This window comes from Ranitomeya imitator, chromosome 1 (genome assembly GCF_032444005.1).
Source record: "Ranitomeya imitator isolate aRanImi1 chromosome 1, aRanImi1.pri, whole genome shotgun sequence".
In the NCBI taxonomy this organism is placed as follows: domain Eukaryota; kingdom Metazoa; phylum Chordata; class Amphibia; order Anura; family Dendrobatidae; genus Ranitomeya; species Ranitomeya imitator.
Window position 1 is genome coordinate 106178613 of NC_091282.1, and position 17778 is coordinate 106196390.

At 44.3% G+C, this 17778-nt stretch overlaps 2 protein-coding genes across 5 annotated transcripts in view; one reads left to right on the forward strand and one right to left on the reverse strand.

Moving 5' to 3' along the window:
* The window catches only part of SGTB (small glutamine rich tetratricopeptide repeat co-chaperone beta), a 186344-nt gene extending 174501 nt beyond the window's left edge, over nucleotides 1-11843 (reverse strand). Inside the window, exon 1 of the mRNA XM_069749520.1 lies at nucleotides 11811-11843. The gene's annotated coding sequence lies outside the window, so the exon portion shown is untranslated. The remainder of the gene's footprint in view (nucleotides 1-11810) is intronic.
* Nucleotides 1-17778, forward strand: part of NLN (neurolysin) — a 115338-nt gene that overhangs the window by 58800 nt on the left and 38760 nt on the right. The gene's annotated exons all lie outside the window — the stretch shown is intronic.

Below are 17778 nucleotides of genomic sequence, written 5' to 3' on the forward strand. Positions count from 1 at the left end.
TTCAGTCATCTGAGTGTAATACCGATGGAAACGTATACATACAGCAGTATGCCTACATCATTTGATTGGGTATATGGAGTCGTGTGGACATGATCAAAGGGAGTCAGCACAAAATGACTGTCCAAACTAAGCACTCTGTGCACCCTTGGTGTGCCCAGACATTCAGTGCACCTTCCCATCTATTTATTTATCAGCTGTTTCCGCCTCTTCTTTTTTGGTTGACGGCTCTGGCTTTCCAGGAGCCAATGAATGGTGTGGATGGATGGACAACAAGTAGATGTATGCCAAGGATGCACTGAGCACCTGTGCTTGGTTTGAGCACTTACAGTCCATCTAATGGAAATCTGTCACCAGGTTTTTGACATATAATACGAGAGCAGCATGATCTAAAGACAGAGACCCTGATTCCAGTCCACTAACCATGCTGATTGGTGTTATTTCCATAAAACCACTATTTTATCATCAGGAGATTATCACTAGTGGACTAGTAAACTTGCTGCCGGGTGGTCCTCCACATTCATGAGCCTTATTAGTTCTCGACTGACTTTATTTACTCTAGTAGTAAAGGGAATATAATCTGAGAGCGGCATAATGTAAAGACGGAGACCCTGATCCCAGCCATGTGTCACTTACTGGGCTGCTTGCTCTAGTTTTTATAAAAATCAGTTTTTTATGATTATCACCAGAGGACTAGTAAACCTGCTGCCATGTAGTCCTCCATATTCATGAGCTCTATATAACTCCACCCCCACCACTGATTGGCGAATGATTGGCAGCTTTCTGCCTATACACAGTGTACACAAAAGCTGCCAATCAGTGGTGTGGGCGGGGTTATACAGAGCTCCGCATTCAGAAAACAGCTTGATCTGCAGCAGAGAAAACTGCAGCAAGCAGTCCAGTAAGTGACACATCATCGGAATTGGGTGGGGGAGCTAAAACCCGATTCCCTTTAAGGGTAAGTTCACACAGGGCGTTTTTGCTGCTTTTTTTTTCTGCAGCAAAACCTGATCTTCTTGGCAGGAAAGAAGCTGCGTCAAAAACGCAGGTTCAGGTGCATTTTTGGTGTGTTTTAGTTGAGTATTTGGTGCGTTTTTTTAGTGCGTTTATTTTTGTCTTTGTCCATGCTAATGTCCTTGGATTTTCAGCAGCAAATAATGATGCCTGCGTTTTTTTTCAACACCCATTAAAATCAATGTGTGAAAAAACGCAGCAAAAACGCTGAAAGAAGTGACATGCTCTTTGTCCAAAAAACGCAGCAAAGCACAAAATACTGATCACACAAAAAACCAATGTGTGTGCATGAGATTTCAGAAATCTCATAGGCTTTGCTGGCACTGTAAAAAGCAGCTGGAAATTAGCATAAAAACGCAGCAAAAACGTCCTGTGTGAACTTACCCTAAGGATAATACAGGATTTGATCCATCCATGCAAAGTGCTGTTGAATAAATAAAATGAAAACACGTATAGCCCATTGTAGTTTTTTTTTTTAATCAGATACATTTTTATTAAACATAATAAATGACATCTGTTTATAAACAAGTTACATTTGTTTTTTCATTTAACAAGAAAATATACCCCTCCCCCCCTCCTCCCTCAGATAACCAACCCCACCCGAACCAACCCCTCAACGAGAAGATCATCCCTGTTACAAAAATATTGTATCATTAACATTGTTTTCAACAACCCCTCAATTGTTCCCATCTAGCCATGGCTGCCATAGCTTTTGAAAAAACCCCATCCTATTCCTCTTGATATAGATGCTTTTTCCGAGCTGGACAATATGATTCGCCTGTGCAACAAACTCTCGTCTAGTTGGAGGTTCCTCCCTGATCCAGTATCTTGCAATGAAGAGTAATCTAGCTATTGCCATTTTTGCAGTTTCGTCGGCCGACACTTCCTCCACATACCCAAGTACACAAACCACTGGATCCCTGGGAACCGCACACCCATAAAGCACCCCAATTTGGTTCAACACCACCACCCAATATGCAAAGAGTCTGGGACACAACCACAACATGTGCAGCATACCCGCCCCAGACTGAGCGCACCTAGGGCACCTGGAATCAGATCTCACTCCAGCTCTAAACAACAAGTCGGGTGTTCTATAGGCCCTATTTACCACATACAGTTGCGACATTCTCCCAGGTTCACTCATCGACAATTTGGGCACGTATTCTAGGATAGATTCCCATTTGTCATCGTCTATTTCCCCTAGCTCAGCCTCCCACTTCTCTCTGGCCTTAATCGGGTAATCTATTAAAAATGTGTGCAGTAAATCCCCATATACTTCGGAAATTGCCCCGTTTGTTCCATTATTGTTTAGTATAAAGTCCAACATAAGGTCTTTCTGAATCACCATGGGCCCCCTCCTCTTCTGTGCCTGAAAAGCGTGCTGAACTCTCCTATATTGATACCATTTTAACCCCGGGAACTGAAACTCCTGCTGAAGCGCATCGTAAGATTTAAGACTCCCTTTATGAATCAATTGTCCTAACAGCCTAATGCCTTTTTCCCTCCATTCTCCCATTCCTTCCATATGGTTAGATTCTTGAAGAGCGGAGTTATCCCAGATGGGTGAAAATTCTGTGAAACCCCCAACTCCCCTAATTCGTTTCAGCATCTGCCATACCCTATGAATTAGATTCATGGTGAGAAAACAAGACCCCAATTTCTTAAAGAGTCCTGCTTCCAGACCCAGACTCAAGGGCCACACCCCTCTGACATGCACCAGACTACTATGAACCAGTTCCTTCTCTAGCCCTTTCCCCCAACCCCTAAGATGCTGGCTCTGTGCAGACAGAAAGTACAACCATGGGTTGGGTAGTGCCAGCCCCCCCTCGTCTTTGGGTCTCTGCAGAGTCTCCTGTCTAATCCTTGGGCTCTTCCTTCCCCACACCAACTCTCCGAATAACGACCTCAACCTACGGAATGTTCTCATTGGGATCCATACTGGAGAATTATGCAAAATATACAAAATCTGAGGCATCACCACCATCTTGAGGAGATTCACTCTTCCCACCACCGACAAGTTTAGCTTACTCCAAACTGAGATTTTAGTGCGTAATTTAGTTATTAACGGCTCGAGGTTGAGTTCCTCAAATCTGGTTAAGGGGAGAGCTACCTGGATTCCCAAATATTTAAATTGTGTGACCACCCTTAGTTTTGTGCCTTCTTCCACCTCCCTCGTACAATCCATTTCCCTATCTACCTGCAAAACACTCGATTTGTCCCAATTGATGACTAACCCTGAAATTAGCCCAAATCTCTCAATTAATGCTATTACATTTCCCAATGGTTCCCCAGAACTCTCAAGAAAAAGCAATATGTCATCTGCATGTAAAGCAATTTTTTCCTCCATTTCCCATACAAAAACCCTTTCACTATTTGAGATCTTCTAATAGCCGCTGCCAGTGGCTCCACCGCCAGGGCAAACAGCAGCGGGGACAACGGGCACCCCTGCCTTGTACCTCTAAAAAGTTGAAAGCTGTCTGACATCGCATTGTTCACCCTGATTTTGGCCACTGGAGAGGAATGCAGGAGTCTCACCCATGACACAAACACTGGTCCAAACCCACAACGACTCAGCACCGACCACAGGTATTGCCACTCAATACTATCAAAGGCCTTATGTGCATCAAGGGAAACCACCACTCTCCTACCAGCATTATCAGCCGGTATTTGCATATTTAGAAATAGCCTTCACAAATTAATGGCAGTTGACTTATTAGGCATAAAGCCTGATTGGTCCGAATGAACCACTTTTTCTATCACCCGGGTCAGCCTGTTCGCCAGGGCCTTAGTCAGAATCTTGACATCTGTTGTTAGGAGTGATATTGGTCTGTATGACTCCGGCAACCTTGGGTCTTTATCTGGTTTGGGGATGACCACAATAATGGCCTCCCTCATGGAATTAGGCAATATACCCCTCTCCAGCGACTCCTCAAAAACCCCCAATAACTGAGTCAGCAACTCTTCAGTAAGGACACCATAAAGTTCAACAGGAATGCCGTCCGCCCCCGGAGCCTTCCCTCCTGCCATGGATCTCAAGGCACCCTCCAATTCCTCCACCGTAAGCGGCCTATCCAACCAGTCTCTATCCTCTGCCTCTATTCTAGGCAACCTTGCCTCCTCTAGGAACCTATCAATATCTTCTTCCCCCTGTTCCGTTCGTGATGAATATAGTTTGCTGTAGAATTCCTTAAATCCTTCCATAATTTGGGCCCCCTGCGTGACAATACTACCATTCTCCAATTCTAAGACATGTACGTATGCCGATTCCCTCTGCGCAGATGCCACCACCGACAGCAGGTGACCCACCTTCTCTCCTTCCGCATAAAATGCCTCTCTTTGAAAATTTCTCGTCCTTTCTGCTCTGCGTAAGTGTAACTTATTTACCTCCTCCTGCGCCATCTTCATACGCTTTATGGTGTCTTGTGAGCGCAGAACATTCAATGCAGCCTCCGCTACCCTTAATTCTTCCATTATTGCTTTATCAGATTCCCTTGTTCGTGTTTTGTGCCTAGATATCTCTTTAATTAATATCCCCCTCAGATATGCCTTCATGGTATCCCACACCACTTGCTTCGCTGCACTGCCGTTATTAATTTTGAAAAACTCTTTTAGCTCCTCCCCTATCTTTCCCATATCAAGAATTTGCAACCAGAAGGGGTTAACTTTCCACCCCCGTTTAGCTATCTCCCCCGGGCCTTCAATTTGCAGTGTTACTACTATCGGACTATGGTCTGAGATTACCCTAGTCATATATTCCACCTCCGACACCATCCCGTCCATTCCTTCATTACCCAGAGCCAGATCAATACGAGATAACGAGCCATATGTCGCGGAATAACAGGAAAAACAGTATGTGTCAATGTTACGGACTCTCCATAGATCCCTCCATGCCACTTCTTTCAAATAACTGCCAAATGCTGTCTCATTCCCTTCTGCCCTTAGGCTGGGTTCCCATTGCGTTATGGGACCGCGTTAAACGGACAGCGTTGCACGGCGAAATTAACGCCGTGCAACGCGTCCGTTAACGCGCCCATTCACGCTAATGGGAACGCGCTACACTAGCGCGTGCCATGTTCGGCACGCGCTAGCGACGCGCCGGAGATTCTTGGCGCGCCGCAGACGCTGCTTGCAGCGTCCGAGGCGCGCCTGCGGTCCGTTCCCCGCTCTCGCAGATCGGGGATCTGCGAGAGCGGGGACGTTACCGCGACCCCGAACGCGGCCCCATAAAAAACATTGCGTTAGCGCAATCCGCTAGCGCTAAACGGATTGCACTAACGCAATGTGACCCTAGCCTTAGCGGTGCGTGTTGTCCCTTATCCCAGTGATCATTAATAATATTATTGACGTCCCCTATTATAAGCAGAGGAACTCCTCCCCATCTACCGGCTATATTTAGGATTTCCTGCAGTTTTTTCCCCGAGTACGGTGGAGGAATATATACCGACACCACACATAGCAATCTAGCAAATATTTTACACACTAGGAATACATATTGTCCATCACTATCTATCGCTACCTCCACCTCTTCAAACGGTACGCTCGTATGCACAAGAATTGACACCCCTCTAGCGTAGTTCGAGAATGTCGCATGGTACGCCTTCCTCACCCATCTTTTATGCAATATATCCACTTTTTCTTTTATTAAATGGGTTTCCTGAAGGCATACTAGTGAGGGTTTCTGTTTTAAAATATATTGCAAAATCGCCATACGCTTTGTATTGTTCGATAGACCCCTAATGTTCCAGCTCAAAATTTTAACTCTACCTTCCATCATAATACCAAACAATGAAAATGTTCTTCTCCCATCCTTTGATCTTCTTCCCCCCCCTGAACTGAACCCGCCCGCCCCAGACCTCCCCCGAATCCCTCATTATTACAAATTAACTCAAACCTTACCTCTCCCTCCCTCAATAACCTCCTTCCCCGCAAAACTCCTACTCCCTCTCTTTATGAGAATGGGGAACGTGCTATCACACTCCTAGCAGTGACTCAAAAGCTGACACTAATCCACAATAAATTTCCCGCTATCCATCAATCGTTCCCCCCCCCCCCACCCATCTGAAACATAATGTAAAAACAGTTGCGCCGCCGAACACAACCATAGCGCATAAAGCTTTCATAACAACTTTCTTCAATATTTTGTCACAATGAACCATAACTCAATTAACTCTACTAAATTAACACTTTAGTCAGAGAATCACTCCAGGTCCTCCTCAGCGGTTCTTTTCAGCTCCAATACGTTTCGCGTTCAAATCCAACCAGTGCGACACTTCCTCAGGATTTTGAAAAAAGTGGACCTTGTCCATAGCCACCACTCGCAGTTTAGCCGGATACAGCATAGAATAAGCTAGGCCCAGTTCACGCAGACGTCTTTTAGCCTCTCCGAACTTCATCCTAAGCCTCTGCACAATTGTGGAGTAGTCAGGATAAATAGATACTCGATTGCCATCGATGGTTAATTCCTCCATATTCCTGGCCTTTCTCAATAGAATATCTCGGTCCTTATAGTTTAGGATTTTAGCCATAAAGGTCCTTGGAGGGGATCCAGGGGGCAAAGGTCTGGACGGCACCCGGTGTGCTCTTTCCACTGCAAATAGTTTAGTGAGACTATCTCCTCCCACCTTAGTTTTCAGCCATGTCTCAATGAACTCAGTGGGGTTGTTTCCTTCTGCCTTTTCAGGCACACCAATAATTCTCAAGTTATTTCTACGTGAGCGGTTCTCCAGATCGTCAGTTTTAAACTCCAACTCCGCAATGCGCTGGACATATTTTTTCTCTCTTTTTGCCAGTTCAGCAATCTGATCTTCCGCACCTCCCACACGTTCCTCTAACAGTTCAACTCTCCCCTCCATTTTATGCATAGCTGAGCGAAAAGAGGCAACCTCCCCCTTCAGGTCATCCACCTGGACAGTTAGGGTTGTCAATGCAGTCTTGCAGAATAGCACTGCAGAAAATATATCCTTCAGGGTCGGCTCCCCAGCCCCATCAGCACACACAGTCTCCATCTGTACAGCACATCCCGGGGTCAGCTCAGCTACCTCAGTCAGTGGGGCATTCCTCATAGCTGGTATAGTGATGGGTGTTATGGGGGATCCGCTCACCATCTCCTCTATCTGTGCCCCAGCCTGCTCACCCACCTGCTCCCCTGAGTCCACCGCTTCTCCTATCACCGCTCCACCGGCTCCCTGCATCAGCCGTCCTGCATCCTCTGTCCTGGCAAACTGCTCCAGCCTGGCGATCACATCCAGCCGCTTCTGATAGGCAGCGCTTGCCTTTGCCGCCTCTTCCACGGCGCTGTCAGCGCCATCTTGGGAGCGCGTGCTGCCCGCCACCCCGAGTTCCTTCTGCCTCTTGCGTGTCATCCTGCGGCTTCTGCATAGTACGGCTGGCTCCCTCCGCTCCCCAGATATTCAGGAGCTCCTCCACCGGTATTTAGCGTTCGGCGGCGCCTCTAATTAAACCGGATCACCGTTCGGGCAGCGGGAGAGGTCCGACACACGTCCTCTTACATCCCCTGCTAGGCCACGCCCCCCCGCCCATTGTAGTTTTTGGTTGACTCCTTCAGCCACACTTTTCAGCTTTGGTCTGCTTACCTTTTACTATTTACAATATTGCTTATATTCTGTTGAGATATATTTATAAAGTTTTGTTTTTTTATATATATTTTTAAAGAATATAAGAACATAACATACATGGTGGTTCTTGCCACTAGGAGGCGCTGTGTCTTAAGCTAAAGTGCCAGAGCTTTTCCCCTCCCAGGTTTTGACCACGGAGTCTGGAGTGTCTGACTGTAACCCAGAATAGAAGCGGAGGGATAAAAAGACGAATTGCTGCTCCGTCTACCTGTGTAAATGGCACTTGAGCTGTTCTATGACTGCATTTTAGTCATTTTCTCAGTTCTGCTTCCTAATTACCGTCTCCCCGCACTTGGCTTTCATCACGAGGCATTCTTCATTGTACATTTTACCTGCACTTTCCTGTCTACTGTAGAAGACAGATTTTCAGGCTTTTCTGTATTGTGGATCCTGTTGCTGCTGTATATGTAATTTCCAACGTAGTGACTAAAGTGTTCGCTTTAAGTTTTGGCCATAGAGTTTGTTATATTTTTACCCTATATATCTTTGTCACCCAGATGTTATCATGTCAATCATATATAGTATGCAAAAGCAAAGTATTTCAGAAATGTGAAATTACATGTAAATTGTGTCTGCGGGGCACATATAGGTCGGGATTTTCCATTGATGGCAATTCACTTGTTCCGATAGATGTTCCTGTAAGCCATACAGGGTGATGGCTAGAATATGGCTATGGTATTGGAGGAGTTGAGATATATATATATATATATATATATATATATATATATATATATATATATATATATATATATATATATATATATATATATATATATATATATATATATATATATATATATATATATATATATATATATATATATATATATACATACAGTTCAGAGCAAAAGTTTGGACACACCTTCTCGTTTAAAGATTTTTCTGTATTTTCATGACTATGAAAATTGTACATTCACACTGAAGGCATCAAAACTATGAATTAACACACGTGGAATTATATACTTAACAAAAAAGTGTGAAACAACTGAAATTATGTCTTATATTCTAGGTTCTTCAAAGTAGCCACCTTTTGCTTTGATGACTGCTTTGCACACTCTTGGCATTCTCTTGATGAGCTTCAAGAGGTAGTCACCGGGAATGGTTTTCACTTCACTGGTGTGCCCTGTCAGGTTTAATAAGTGGGATTTCTTGGCTTGTAAATGGGGTTGAGACCATCAGTTGTGTATATGGGGCAAATGTCTCTATGGAGCATCTTATGGGGCCATTATTACCCTTTATGCAGGATTATATGGGGTATATTTTAATATGGAGCATCTTATGGAGCCCATCATGAACTGTATCTGTATACAGCATTATATGAGGCTCCTGATTCAATATGGATATTCAAAAACACTTAACCTGCTGATGTCTCAATTACGGTAATTTTACTTTTATTGGTATCTATTTTTACTTTTGACATTTACCTGTACCTGCTGCATTTTCCACCCTAGGCTTATACTCGAGTCAATAAGTTTTCCCAGTTTTTTGTGGCAAAATTAGGGGGGTCGGCTTATAGTCAGGTCAGCTTATACTCGAGTATATACGGTAGGTTTTGATAAGATAGCTGGGCTTTGATGTTTTTATTTGTAAGAAAAGGCTTTTGTTTTCTCACCCTGCCCCACAGGCCAGACATGTGAAGAATACAGGAGGTTGCTGCCCTATACAGTACACAACTGATACATGCCAGAAATTCCTGCAGGTTCTTTAATGATGCTTAAGGCCTATAGGAAGTCACCTGGATTAATTTTCTTCTTGACATTTTATCAATTTTTGAGTGATGTGCACTTTTAGGTAATGGCAATGTTGTGCCAAATTTAAACTACTTCTTGATGATCATATTCACTGTGTTCCATGGTAAATCTAATGCTTTGGAAATTATTTGTATCCTTTTCCTGACTGATACCTTTGCTGTGTTGTAACCTGTTTACGTCTAATGGTTTTTGCAATGGTAAAATGCAGCTTAGAAAATGTCAACCAAATCCCACTAGAACAGCAATTAATCAGAATCACCGTACATAACTTCTGTGTACTGACTACTATTTAATTTAGGGTACCGTCACACAGTGGCATTTTGATCGCTACGACGGCACGATTCGTGACGTTCCAGCGATGTAGTTACGATCTCGCAGTGTCTGACACGCTCCTGCGATCAGGGACCCCGCTGAGAATCGTACGTCGTAGCAGATCGTTTGAAACTTTCTTTCGTCGTCTAGTGTCCCGCTGTGGCGGCATGATCGCATGGTGTAACAAAGGTGTGCACGATATTGTATACGATGTGCGTATAGTAACCAACAGCTTCTACATCGCACATACGTCATGAAATTATCGCTCCAGCGTCGTACATTGCAAAGTGTGACAGCAGTCTACGACGCTGGAGCGATATTGTTACGATGCTGGAGCGTCACGGATCGTGCCGTCGTAGCGATCAAAATGCCACTGTGTGACGGTACCCTTAGGCTTAGCTAATTCTGGACCTAACCTAAACCCCCAAATGTAACCGGGTGTCACTGTTCACACTTCTGCAACCACATTTTTTAGTTTTTGTTAGTTTTTAATCCCCCTTCAAAATTATTTAAATTTGTTTCTCAGATTAATGGGTGACATTAAAGATAGAAAAGGTTCTGAAATGATCTTTTTTGTATGATTTGTTATGTGACAACATTGGGATTTTAACAGCGGTGTTTAAACATATATATATATATATATATATATATATATATATATATATATATATATATATATATATATATATTCGTATATGTTGACTGTATACACTGTATCTTTGACGTGGAGTTCATCATTTCTCTTCTGAATTAGTATTTCACTTAGATTACTTGTGCTTGTGCACTATTATGTGTAGGCTATGCTTTTTGTGCATATTTACATTTTACATTCGACCCCTTTCACTGCCCCAAGTGATTAGGATATAGTGATGAGCGAACGTGCTGGGAGAAGGCGTTATCCGCCATGCTCAGATGCTAACTGAGTGTCTTTGGCACCCTGAAATAATATATTTGAGTCCTTGCATGTCTCGCGGCTGTTTAACTGCTGCAACACATGCATGGGTTCCCTATTTGTTAGGCAGTCCTTGCATGTGCTGCAGCTGTCAAACAGCCGCGAGAAATGCAGGCGCGAGGACTCAAACATATTATTGGAACACGCTGTAGACACTCGGCTAGCACCTGAGCATGCACAGATAACAACACCTTATCCCAGCACGTTCGCTCATCACTACTAGGAATACGTCCATTAACTCTCTCCCTTAGATGTCTGTAAGTCACGGACAGGTTCCCATTGCAGTCTAGAGGGCTGTTCACGTGTCCATGTTAGTCTCACCTTCTAAAAATGTGTCAGCGCTGGCCACGACTGGCGTAAAAATGACTCAACTAAGAATTTTGTGACATTTCAAGAAGTTTTCCACAACATTAAAAAAATAAGCAACGTCTGCACAAGACTTCAGGAAGCTGGTACGGTTTTGTGACAAAATCGCGCAGAAAAGACACAGCAAATGCAAGGGGTAGCCTAATTTTTATCCAAAAAACACGATGATTTTCACCCATATTGTCATCTGTAATACATTTTAATGACGGAGAATCTATAAAAACAAAATGTCAAAGAACAAATACAGTTTAGTATGGTAAAGAAATGCAATGCATCTGTAAAAATTGGATGTTACACAGTGGCTCCGTAAAGGATCCAATTTTCGGCTGTTTCTCCACTCCTTGGGTTCCAGTTCTGCATTTACCGTGTGTACAAGGCTCACTATCATTAATCCGGCCGTACATAATTGTAATAAAACTCTAATATTAATCAGATTTAATCTTGTTGCACTCGACAAATAGAATTGTTTGCTTAGTGCCCGGAGGAGCTGTGATCACGAGCCTGGTCATTGCTTGGGCAGGTATGTTGGCCTCGCCAGTCTCCTAGGAGCAGGCCTCGTTGGAATTGTTTGTCTAGGATTTGGGTGCGCTGCTCCATAACGGGCATTGGCCGGCTGTCAAACACTGAGCGAGAGTCAGAGCGTGGGGCGTTCCAGTGTAAAGGACTTTGTATTGGGGGTAATGGTTTGTTCATACTGTCGTACAAACACTCAGATGTGCAATACTTGTTACAGGTCTGGAATAAGGAGCCTCATACATGATAACGATGTACAAAAAATAATACCTTGAGACATCTTTAGCTGTCACTCATTTAACTTTGCTCGTAGATCTTTCCAATAAAAGTTTTATAGTGTTGTAGATCCAGAGGTTCCTGTAACCACGATGCACCGCCTGCAGCAATGTGTCCGGGTAAGGAGGATCTTTCTGCACCGTTCCACTGACACATATTCCACCGCAATCATTAACTATCTGGATTGTGCAAGTATCGCATTATCTAAGGGCTTTAGCACATCATCTGTCATTGCACTCTTTTTTTTTTTTTTTTTCTTCCTCCTCCTCTGACACATTATATTCCAGGGCTTATTGATTTTTTTTTTTTTTTTTTTTAACCCCTTCCCGACCTTTGACGCCACGTAGGCGTCATGAAAGTCGGTGCCATTCCGACCCATGACGCCTATGCGGCGTCATGGAAAGATCGCGTCCCTGCAGATCGGGTGAAAGGGTTAACTCCCATTTCACCCGATTTGCAGGGACAGGGGGAGTGGTAGTTTAGCCCAGGGGGGGTGGCTTCACCCCCTCGTGGCTACGATCGCTCTGATTGGCTGTTGAAAGTGAAACTGCCAATCAGAGCGATTTGTAATATTTCACCCATTATAACGGGTGAAATATTACAATCCAGCCATGGCCGATGCTGAAATATCATCGGCCATGGCTGGAAATACTAGTGTGCCCCCACCCCACCCCTCCGATCGCCCCCCCACCCCCCCGATCTGGCCGGTACACTGCTCCGGCTCCCCTCCGTCCAGTGCTCCGCTCCCCCCCGTGCTCGTGTCCGCTCCCCCCGTGCTCCAATCACCCCCCCTGCACTCCGATCCACCCCCCCGTGCTCCGTTCCACCCCCCCGTGCTCCGTTCCACGCCCCCCGCGCTCCGTTCCACCCCTCCCGCGCTCCGATTCCCCCCCCCGTGCTCCGATCCCCCCCCCCCCGTGGTCCCCCCCCCACCCTATCATACTTACCGATCCAGCCGTGGTCCCGTCCGTCTTCTCCCGGGCGCCGCCATCTTCCAAAATGGCGGGCGCATGCGCAGTGCGCCCGCCGAATCTGCCGGCCGGCAGATTCGTTCCAAAGTGCATTTTGATCACTGAGATAGATTATATCTCAGTGATCAAAATAAAAAAAATAATAAATGACCCCCCCCCCCTTTGTCACCCCCATAGGTAGGGACAATAAAAAAATAAAGAAATTTTTTTTTTTCCACTAATGTTAGAATAGGGTTAGGGTTAGGGGTAGGGTTAGGGTTAGGGTTAGGGGTAGGGGTAGGGTTAGGGGTAGGGTTAGGGGTAGGGTTAGGGCTAGGGGTAGGGTTAGGGGTAGGGTTGGGGTAGGGTTAGGGGTAGGGTTAGGGCTAGGGTTAGGGTTAGGAATGTGCACACGTATTCTGGTCCTCTGCGGATTTTTCCGCTGCGGATTTGATAAATCCGCAGTGCTAAACCGCTGCGGATTTATGGCGGATTTACCGCGTTTTTTTCTGCGCATTTCACTGCGGTTTTACAATTGCGATTTTCTATTGGAGCAGTTGTAAAACCGCTGCGGAATCCGCACAAAGAAGTGACATGCTGCGGAATGTAAACCGCTGCGTTTCCGTGCAGTTTTTCCGCAGCATGTGTACAGCGATTTTTGTTTCCCATAGGTTTACATTGAACTGTACACTCATGGGAAACTGCTGCGGATCCGCAGCGTGTGCACATACCTTTAGAATTAGGCTATGTGCACACGGTGCGGATTTGGCTGCGGATCCGCAGCAGTGTTCCATCAGGTTTACAGTACCATGTAAACATATGAAAAACCAAATCCGCTGTGCCCATGGTGCGGAAAATACCGCGCGGGAACGCTGCGTTGTATTTTCCGCAGCATGTCAATTCTTTGTGCGGATTCCGCAGCGTTTTACACCTGTTCCTCAATAGGAATCCGCAGGTGAAATCCGCACAAAAAACACTGGAAATCCGCGGAAAATCCGCAGGTAAAACACAGTGCCTTTTACCCGCAGATTTTTCAAAAATGGTGCGGAAATATCTCACACGAATCCGCAACGTGGGCACATAGCCTTAGGGTTAGGGTTGGAATTAGGGTTGTGGTTAGGGTTAGGGGTGTGTTGGGGTTAGTGTTGTGGTTAGGGGTGTGTTGGGGTTAGGGTTGTGATTAGGATTATGGCTACAGTTGGGATTAGGGTTAGGGGTGTGTTGGGGTTAGTGTTGGAGTTAGAATTGAGGGGTTACCACTGTTTAGGCACATCAGGGGTCTCCAAACGCAACATGGCGCCACCATTGATTCCAGCCAATCTCGTATTCAAAAAGTCAAATGGTGCTCCCTCACTTCCGAGCCCTGACGTGTGCCCAAACAGTGGTTTACCCCCACATATGGGGTATCAGCGTACTCAGGAGAAACTGGACAACAACTTTTGGGGTCCAATTTCTCCTGTAACCCATGGGAAAATAAGAAATTCTGGGCTAAATAATTATTTTTGAGGAAAGAAAACGTATTTATTATTTTCACGGCTCTGCATTATAAACTTCTATGAAGCACTTGGGGGTTCAAAGTGCTCACCACACATCTAGATAAGTTCCTTTGGGGGTCTAGTTTCCAAAATGGGGTCACTTGTGGGGGGTTTCTACTGTTAAGCCACATCAGGGGCTCTGCAAACGCAACGTGACGCCCACAGAGCATTCCATCAAAGTCTGCATTTCAAAACGTCACTACTTCACTTCCGAGCCCCGGCATGTGCCCAAACAGTGATTTACCCCCACATATGGGGTATCAGCGTACTCAGGAGAAACTGGACAACAACTTTTGGGGTCAAATTTCTCCTGTTACCCTTGGGAAAATAAAAAATTGCAGGCTAAAAGATCATTTTTGAGAAAATAATTTTTTTTTTTATTTTCATGGCTCTGCGTTATAAACTTCTGTGAAGCACTTGGGGGTTCAAAGTCCTCACCACACATCTAGATTAGTTCCTTTGGGGGTCTAGTTTCCAAAATGGTGTCATTTCTGGGGGATCTCCAATGTTTAAGCACACAGGGGCTCTCCAAACGTGACATGGTGTCCGCTAATGATTGGAGCTAATTTTCCATTTAAAAAGCCAAATGGCGTGCCATCCCTTCCGAGCCCTGCCGTGCGCCCAAACAGTGGTTTACCCCCACATATGGGGTATCAGCGTACTCAGGACAAACTGGACAACAATATTTGGGGTCCAATTTCTCCCATTATCCTTGGCAAAATAGGAAATTCCAGGCTAAAAAATCATTTTTGAGGAAAGAAAAATTATTTTTTATTTTCATGGCTCTGCGTTATAAACTTCTGTGAAGCACCTGGGGGTTTAAAGTGCTCAATATGCATCTAGATAAGTTCCTTGGGGGGTCTAGTTTCCAAAATGGGGTCACTTGTGGGGGAGCTCCAATGTTTAGGCACACAGGGGGCTCTCCAAACGCGACATGGTGTCCGCTAACAATTGGAGCTAATTTTCCATTCAAAAAGTCAAATGGCGCGCCTTCCCTTCCGAGCCCTGCCGTGTGCCCAAACAGTGGTTTACCCCCACATATGAGGTATCGGCGTACTCGGGAGAAATTGCCCAACAAATTTTATGATCCATTTTATCCTACTGCCCATGTGAAAATGAAAAAATTGAGGCGAAAATAATTTTTTTGTGAAAAAAAAGTACTTTTTCATTTTTACAGATCAATTTGTGAAGCACCTGAGGGTTTAAAGTGCTCACTAGGCATCTAAATAAGTTCCTTGGGGGGTCTAGTTTCCAAAATGGGGTCACTTGTGGGGGAGCGCCAATGTTTAGGCACACAGGAGCTATCCAAACGCGACATGGTGTCCGCTAACGATGGAAATAATTTTTCATTCAAAAAGTCAAATGGCGCTCCTTCCCTTCCGAGCCTTACCATGTGCCCAAACAGTGGTTTACCCCCACATGTGAGGTATTGGTGTACTCAGGAGAAATTGCCCAACACATTTTAGGATCCATTTTATCCTGTTGCCCATGTGAAAATGAAAAAATTGAGGCTAAAAGAATTTTTTTGTGAAAAAAAAGTACTTTTTCATTTTTACGGATCAATTTGTGAAGCACCTGGGGGTTCAAAGTGCTCACTATGCATCTAGAGAAGTTCCTTGGGGCGTCTAGTTTCCAAAATGGGGTCATTTGTGGGGGAGCTCCAATTTTTAGGCACACGGGGGCTCTCCAAACGTGACATGGTGTCCGCTAAAGAGTGGAGCCAATTTTTGATTCAAAAAGTCAAATGGCGCTCCTTCCCTTCCAAGCCCTGCCGTGCGCCCAAACAGTGGTTTACCCCCACATATGAGGTATCAGCGTACTCAGGACAAATTGGACAACAACTTTCGTGGTTCAGTTTCTCCTTTTACCATTGGGAAAATAAAAAAATTGTTGCTAAAAGATAATTTTTGTGACTAAAAAGTTAAATGTTCATTTTTTCCTTCCATGTTGCTTCTGCTGCTGTGAAGCACCTGAAGGGTTAATAAACTTCTTGAATGTGGTTTTGAGTACCTTGAGGGGTGCAGTTTTTAGAATGGTGTCACTTTTGGGTATTTTCAGCCATATAGACCCCTCAAACTGACTTCAAATGTGAGGTGGTCCCTAAAAAAAATGGTTTTGTAAATTTCGTTGTAAAAATGACAAATCGCTGGTCAAATTTTAACCCTTATAACTTCCTAACAAAAAAAAATTTTGTTTCCAAAATTGTGCTGATGTAAAGTAAACATGTGGGAAATGTTATTTATTAACTATTTTGTGTCACATATCTCTCTGGTTTAACAGAATAAAAATTCAAAATGTGAAAATTGCGAAATTTTCAAAATTTTCGCCAAATTTCCGTGTTTATCACAAATAAATGCAGAATTTATTGACCTAAATTTACCACTAACATGAAGCCCAATATGTCACGAAAAAACAATCTCAGAACCGCTAGGATCCGTTGAAGCGTTCCTGAGTTATTACCTCATAAAGGGACACTGGTCAGAATTGCAAAAAACGGCAAGGTCTTTAAGGTCAAAATAGGCTGGGTCTTGAAGGGGTTAATCATGTTTTTTTTTTTTTTGCTGACCAAGCACAATCGTTGGCATGACTGCTCTGCTCAGTTTGCAGATATAGCTTGTTAATTCAAGTGAATGGGACAGTGATACAAAGGCGAGCACGCGGATGGCATCTGTTTGCTGTCTGTTTTTCACTGATCAGTTCCTCCAAGAAGCTTTAGAAACCTCCACAAGCGGTTTTTTTTTTTTTTTTGCATATGAGAAAAATATGCTAAGGACTGGATGATAAAAACACACTCCGACTAAAAACCTGCACCCGTTGATGAAAATCAGTATTTTTTTTTTTTTTTTAACAGATGTGAAAATTGGTGACCTGTGAAAAAAGTCTTAGGCTATGTTCACACTTTGCAGATTCCACTGAGGATTTTTCCGCAGCAGAATTCCCAAATCCGCAGTGAAAACCCGTCGCGGTTTTTACTGCGGATTTATCGCGGTTTTTACTGCGGTTTCTTCTGCGGATTTTCATCTGCAGTTTTCTATTGGAGCAGGTGAAAATCCGCAGAAAAGAAGTGACATGCTGCGGAATATAATCCGCAGCGTTTCCGCGCGGTTTTTTCCGCAGCATGTGCACTGCGTTTTTTTTGTTTCCCATAGGTTTACATTGTACTGTAAACTCATGGGAAACTGCTGCAGATCCGCAGCGGTCAAATCCGCTGCGGATCCGCAGTGAAATCCGCAAAGTGTGAATATAGCCTTAGACCTCATTCAGATGTCAGATTTTTCACGTACGAGAAAATAACGCTCTGAGTCTCATCAGATTTGGTCATTTTCATCAGTTTTTCCCTAAGAGGAGAAGCGGAATTTTATTTTGTCCCCATCAGTCTGTGAGAAATGGACATGACCTGGAGAGCCTTCGAGTGCGGTCTGATGTTTTTCACAGATCCATAGACTCACATTGGCGATTTGGATAAGTCCGAGAAAG